Source organism: Anolis carolinensis, unplaced genomic scaffold (assembly GCF_035594765.1).
Source record: "Anolis carolinensis isolate JA03-04 unplaced genomic scaffold, rAnoCar3.1.pri scaffold_12, whole genome shotgun sequence".
Lineage (NCBI taxonomy): Eukaryota > Metazoa > Chordata > Lepidosauria > Squamata > Dactyloidae > Anolis > Anolis carolinensis.
The window spans coordinates 14,198,587-14,205,428 of NW_026943823.1; positions in this window are offsets into that span (position 1 = coordinate 14,198,587).

Sequence of the window (6,842 nt, forward strand, 5' to 3'; positions counted from 1 at the left end):
CTAGCATTTAAAGAACAACAGACGCAATGGGAGATAAGCAAAATAGCAGGAGAGGAGGACGAGGGAGATGAAGCAGGTGAAATAGACCCACAGCTATTGCCACCTGAATACAGAGACTTTGTGGATGTTTTCAATCAGAAAGAGGCAAGTAAATTACCTCCCAAGAGGAATATAGAAGTAGAAATTGAAATAACCCCAGGAGCAAACTTACCAAAACCAAAAGTGTATCCCATGTCTGTTCAGGAGAAGGAGGAATTGAGGAAATATATTGATAAGAACTTGGCGCGAGGCTTCATTAAGCCATCCAATTCTCCTCTCGGAGCCCCAGTGTTATTTAGGAGAAAGAAGGACAACTCCCTAAGATTGTGCATTGACTATCGCAATTTAAATGCAATTACTAAGGACAATAAATACCCTATGCCCTTAGTAAAGGATTTAATTACCGTATTGAAGAAAGGGAGCATATTTACTAAACTTGATTTAATTGAAGCATATCATAAATTAAGAATCAAACCTGAGGATACTTGGAAAACTGCATTTTCCTGCGCATTCGGCCATTTTGAATATAAAATTTTGCCATTTGGGTTAAAAAATGGCGGCAGTTGCTTTATGCAGCTTATAAATGAAATACTGCACCCATTGTTGTACCGAGGGGTATTCATATTCCTTGATGATATCTTGATCGTGAGCGAAGATAAAGAAAAGCACGTGGAATTGGTCCGGGAAGTTTTACAGAGACTAAGGGAAGCAAAGCTGTATGCAAAACTGTCCAAATGTGAATTTAATAAAACTCAAATTGACTTTCTGGGGTATCGGATATCTCCAGAAGGGTTAGCTATGGACCCGTCTAAAGTATCAGACGTAAAAGAATGGGGAGTACCCCAAACAAGGAGGCAATTGCAATCATTTCTGGGGTTTGCAAATTTTTATAGATCGTTCATAAAAGGCTTTGCACAAATAACTGCACCCCTTACTGAACTTTTAAAAACAAAAGGGAAAGGGGAGACAGCAAAAGTGAAAGCTCCTGGCGCCAAACTGAGTTGGACGCCAGAATGCCAAAAGGCATTTGAAACCCTAAAAGGATGCTTCACAGAAGAACCCGTCCTAAAACACCCCGATATCCGGAGCCCTTTCATAATCCATTGCGATGCTTCAGACTGTGCATACGGAGCAGTACTATTACAAAAGGATCAAAATGGGAACTTAAAACCTTGTGGATATTTGTCCCGGAAGTTCAGTGAAACTGAAAAATGTTGGCCCATATGGGAAAAAGAGGCATTAGCCATATTAAAAGCCTTAGAATGCTGGCGACACTTCCTCGAAGGGAGCGGAATCCCATTTGAAATTTGGTCTGACCATAAGAACCTCCAGTATTTAAAATCTCCTCGAAAATTGTCCCCCAAACAAATTAGATGGGCACAATACTTCAGCAGGTTCGATTTCCAATTAAAGTTTTTCCAAGGGAAACAGAATGTCTTGGCAGATGCTCTTTCACGCATGCCTCAACACGAAGGCATGACCACAGCAAAAGAGGGAACAATATTCTCGGATAAACAATGGGGCTTAGCTGTCAGGACAAGAGCGCAAACCCAAAGAGAGAACACTGCTATTATTGAATTCGACGGGGAAAATAGTTGGGGAAAAGAACTGAAACAGTCATACGAAGGAGATCAGTGGATCGCATCCAACGCAGAAAAGGGGGAGCAGAAGGGGGGATTTTGGTTTGTGAACAAGAAACTGTATATCCCAGCAATATTAAGGATTAAGATTTTGCATCGTTTTCACAATAACCAGAGCGCTGGTCATACAGGAATTACAAAAACAACAAAGGCAATAGCAAAACATTGTTGGTGGCCAGGAATGAGGAAGGACATAAAGAATCATGTTGTTCAATGTGATGATTGTGCCAGAAATAAATCGAGAGGAGGGAAGCCAATGGGATTATTACAAACAGTAGCGGAACCTACCAGGCCTTGGGAATGTGTAGCTATGGATTTTGTGGGGGAACTGCCGGTTAGCAAAGGACATCGTTATATTTGGACAGTATTAGACCTGTTTTCTAAACAGGCCCACTTTATAGCACTGACGAAATTACCATCGGCAGAGAAACTAGCTGAATTATACATAAACCATATTTACAAACTTCATGGATGTCCCAGTAGAGTGGTCAGTGACAGAGGGGTTCAATTTACAGCAAAATTTTGGGAAAAATTCTTGGAAATGCTAGGAGCAGAAAGGAGTCTAAGTTCTGCTTTTCACCCCATGACAAACGGGGCAGTAGAACGTACTCAACAGACACTTGGGCAGTTCCTTCGAATGTACTCTAACATGAGACAAAATGACTGGTCTAAGTGGCTGGCTTTCGCAGAACTAGCTTTTAATTCGACTATACATTCAGCAACAAATAAAACTCCCTTTGAAGTAGTTTACGGGTATGAAATACAGCCTCTGCCCCAGTTGCCAAAATGGACAGAGAATGAAGAAACAGGGGCAGGGAAATGGAAAACTCGAATGCTAGAATGCTGGAGTCAAGTGACTGCATCCTTAAAGGAAGCACACAAAAAGTATAAAACATTCGCAGACAGAAAAAGGGTGGAAGGCGATAAATTGGAGAAAGGAGATTTAGTGTGGTTAAGTACCCAAAACATCAAATTGGGGCTACCTTCAAGAAAATTGGGCCCCAAATATATTGGACCATTCAGAATACAGGGTGTTATCAACGAAGTGACTTTCCAGTTGGCGTTGCCAAAAAGTTTAGGGAAAATACACCCAGTATTTCATCGCAGCTTACTGAAAAAGTATATGGGTACTTTGGACAAAATGGACACATAGAGTTATTGTTTGATTTATTTCAGGATTGTGATGAAAGAAGAACCGAAGAGGAGGACGAAGAAAAAGAGGGCGCCATGTCATGGAACCAAGTCCCAGGGCTGAATTTCCAAGCCCTGGACTTGGAGTCATAACATAAATAATCCTAGAAGCACCTGGCAGAAGAAGATAGAATGAGCCTGGGAACTCGGGGTTGAAAGTATAAACAATTATAATTGGTATAGTGTGTGGGAATAGTAGAAATGTGATACAAGGGGTGGGGTTTGATGATGATATTTGCGTGTGGTGTTACGTGGCATCAGAGGTGATAAAAATGATTGTATGTAAACATTAGGTCATTCTCGACTTTTCCAAAGTCATGTATTCTTCAATAAAGATTGGATTTGAGAGCAGCTATCTTTGATCTGCGTTCAGACTGGTCCTTTGAAGTGAGCCTGACATATGACAATGTTTGCCTTGGGGCGAATCACCTTTAGGTCAGCAAACTCCGAATTCGGCGACTCAAGCCCTATATTGTCCATGCAATTTGAATTTGATTGGATTTAGCGGTGGCAGATTATCCTTTTGTTTTTGGGAAAGGAAGCCTGGGTCATAGGAAATGGGATAAGTTCTGGGGTTCAGGTTGAGTTCAAAATATTTCCTATTTGATTTCATGATTTGACAATTATATGAAATAAAATGAAAAATAAAATAAAGTTGGAATATAAACCATGCTGGGAAAAATACATATTTTCCGGGGATCCCAAAGAGTACAAATACATATAGGCAGATAGATAGATTTCATGGAAATAAGGGAGAATCCATAAAAGTGAGTTACATTGCATAAAGGGGAATCATGAATGATATAAACAATTGAAAATATTTGATAAGAACGAAGTTCATAACATCTGGAGAACCCAGCATGGAAATTCATAAAAGTGGAGTTTTAGCAGCATGATTTTACAATTCATGAAGTTGTTATCTCTTGCCTCAGGCTAAAAGGTCAAACACCTTTTGTACAGAGAATTTTAGTAAACCACAGTAAACTCCAGTAAAAAGTCTCAATCACCTTCTACTATAAATATATGGAATATAGAACATAAAGTCTTGATTTTTGAACTATCTTTTACAAAGTCCTGGGGGGGGGGGATGGTCACCTCGATCACAATAATAGTATGCTTGCTGCTTTTCCACCCTTAACGTGGCTAGGAATGAGATCTGATCAAACCTGTAGCTATTAAAGAACAAAAACAAAGCATTACTGTTTGTTCTTCAAAATATTGGGAATCTATGACATAAACAAGTGTGTTTTCGGTTGATTTCCCTTTGAGTCCTAAGCGCAAAGGACCTCTGTGATTTATCCTTGTGTCAGAGGAAGCAAGCCCTGTTTGGTCTGCATTGAAGCTCCATTGTGGGGACGGAAGCAATACATTCATTTCTCCTTTGCAGAGAATCAATTCAAGGTTTGAAGGCTCCGGGCTCTGATTTATGGGCATTTGTTCTATAAGAAACATACATACCCATCTGTTTTGTCAATGTATCCCTTTGGTAATAATGGGCCAAATAATATAATGACATACTGTTCTGAAAAGAAATGTTTCCTATTCTTTGGTAGCTCACTCCTGCCCTCTGCTGTTGGAAGGCCCTGGGTGCGTCTACACAGCAGAATTAATCCAAGTTGCTGAGAGTTTTCGGGGCCGTACAGCCATGTTCCAGAAGCATTCTTGCCTGATGTTTTGCCTACATCTATGGCAGGCTTTCTCAGAGGTTGAGAGGTCTGTTGGAAACTAGGCAAGTGGGGTTTATATACCTGTGGAAAGTCCAGGGTTGGAGAAAGAACTCTTGTCTGGTTGAAGGGAGATGTTGACAAGCTGGAAAGCGTCCAGAGGAGGGCAACTAAAATGATCAAGGGTCTGGAGAACAAGCCCTATGAGGAGTGGCTTAAAGAACCGGGAAATGTTTAGCCTGCAGAAGAGAAGGCTGAGAGGAGACATGATAGTGATGTATAAAGGGGAAGTTGTAGGGAAGAGGGAGCAAGCTTGTTTTCTGCTGCCCTGCAGACTAGGACACGGAACAATGGCTTCCACTGTGGAACTTCCTCACTGTGAGGGCTGTTCGGCAGTGGAACTCTCTCTCCGGACTGTGGTGGAGGCTCCTTCTTTGAAGGCTTTTAAGCAGAGGCTGGATGGCCATCTGTCGGGGGTGCTTTGAATGCGATTTCCTGCTTCTTGGCAGGTGGTTGGACTGGATGGCCCATGAGGTCTCTTCCAACTCTACGATTCTATGATTCTATGAGGCAAATATGAATGTCACAATTGGTCACCTTGATTAGCATTGAAAAGCCTTGCAGCCTCAAAACTTGGCTGATTCCTGACTGGGGGAATCTTTTGTTGGATGGCGTTAGCTGCCCCTGATTGTTTCATGTCTGGAATTCCCATTTTCTGAGTGTTGTTCTTTATTTGCTGTCCTGATTTTAGAGTTTTTTTTAAATACTGGTGGCCAGATTTTGTTCAGTTTCATGGTTTCCTCCTTTCTGTTGAAATTGTCCACATGCTTGTGGATTTCAGTGGCTTCTCTGTGTCGTAATAATAATAATAATAATAATAATAATAATAATAATAATAATAATAATACTTTATTTATACCCCGCCACCATCTCCCCAACGGGGACTCAGGGCGGCTTACATGGGGCCATGCCCAGAACATTACAATTTGACAGAATATAAAAAGAGCAACAAATCATAACACATTGAACAATACAATAAATGATAATATACACTACAACGCAAAATCAGAAGAACAATAAAAACAAGGGCGGGCCACATAAACACTAAGTTAAAACTCGGGGTGAGAAAAGAAATAAGAATAAAAACCACAAAGAACAGGGTCATAAAAAAGTGGTGCAATCTGGAGGATAGATATTGAAGGAGAGCAACAGAGAAGATGTATGTAGTAATTACTCTCCAAAAGCACAACGGAAGAGCCATGTTTTCAGGTCGTAGTGAGAGTGGCCCAGCATTTCTGTGTCCTTAAATAATACGCTGTGTCCAGATTGGTTCATCAGGTCCTTTGCTATGGCTTACTTCTCTGGCTGAGTTAGTCTGCAGTGCCTTTCCTGTTCCTTGATTAACAGGTTGAGAACCACTGATGTATGGCAAGAACACTTTTCCTCTGGGTGGATCTTTGTCTTTACTCTCATGGCTTGTTCTTAATTAATATTGATAATATTATAATGTATTATGATATAATACTGATAATAATACAATTTAATAATATTAATTATATATTATATATTAAATGTAATATTACTAATAATATTACAATGTAATGATATAGTACAATATAGTAATTCAATGCTAGTATTGTACTATGCTAATAATATAGTGTATTGTATGTGAATGTAATTTGTAAGCCGCTCTGAGTCCCCTTTGGGGTGAGAAGGGCGGCATATAAATGTAGTAAATAAATAAGTAATCCAGTTTGATCCTGCTTTGGCTGCCGTACCTCAATGTTACAAAATCATGAGAGCTGGTTTGTCTTCTCTGACAAAGGACAACTCCCAGGATCACAAGTAAAGGGGAATTTACCCACATTCATTCCATGGTGTAGCTGCACCCAATTACACTCCAGGCCGTAGCACTACTATTCCATTTTAACTACAGCAGAGTCTCACTTATCCAACATAAACGGGCTGGCAGAATGTTGGATAAGCGAATATGTTGGATAATAAGGAGGCATTAAGGAAAAGCCTATTAAACATCAAATTAGGTTATGATTTTACAAATTAAGCACCAAAACATGATGTTAGACAACAAATTTGACAGAAAAAGTAGTTCAATACACAGTAATGCTAAGTAGTAATTACTGTATTTACGAATTTAGCACCAAAATATCACGATGTATTGAAAACATTGACTACAAAAATGCGTTGGATAATCCAGAACATTGGATAAGCGAGTGTTGGATAAGTGAGACTCTACTGTATCATGGCAACAGCCTATGCACACCTAGGATGCGTAGCTTAAGCAAGGGCA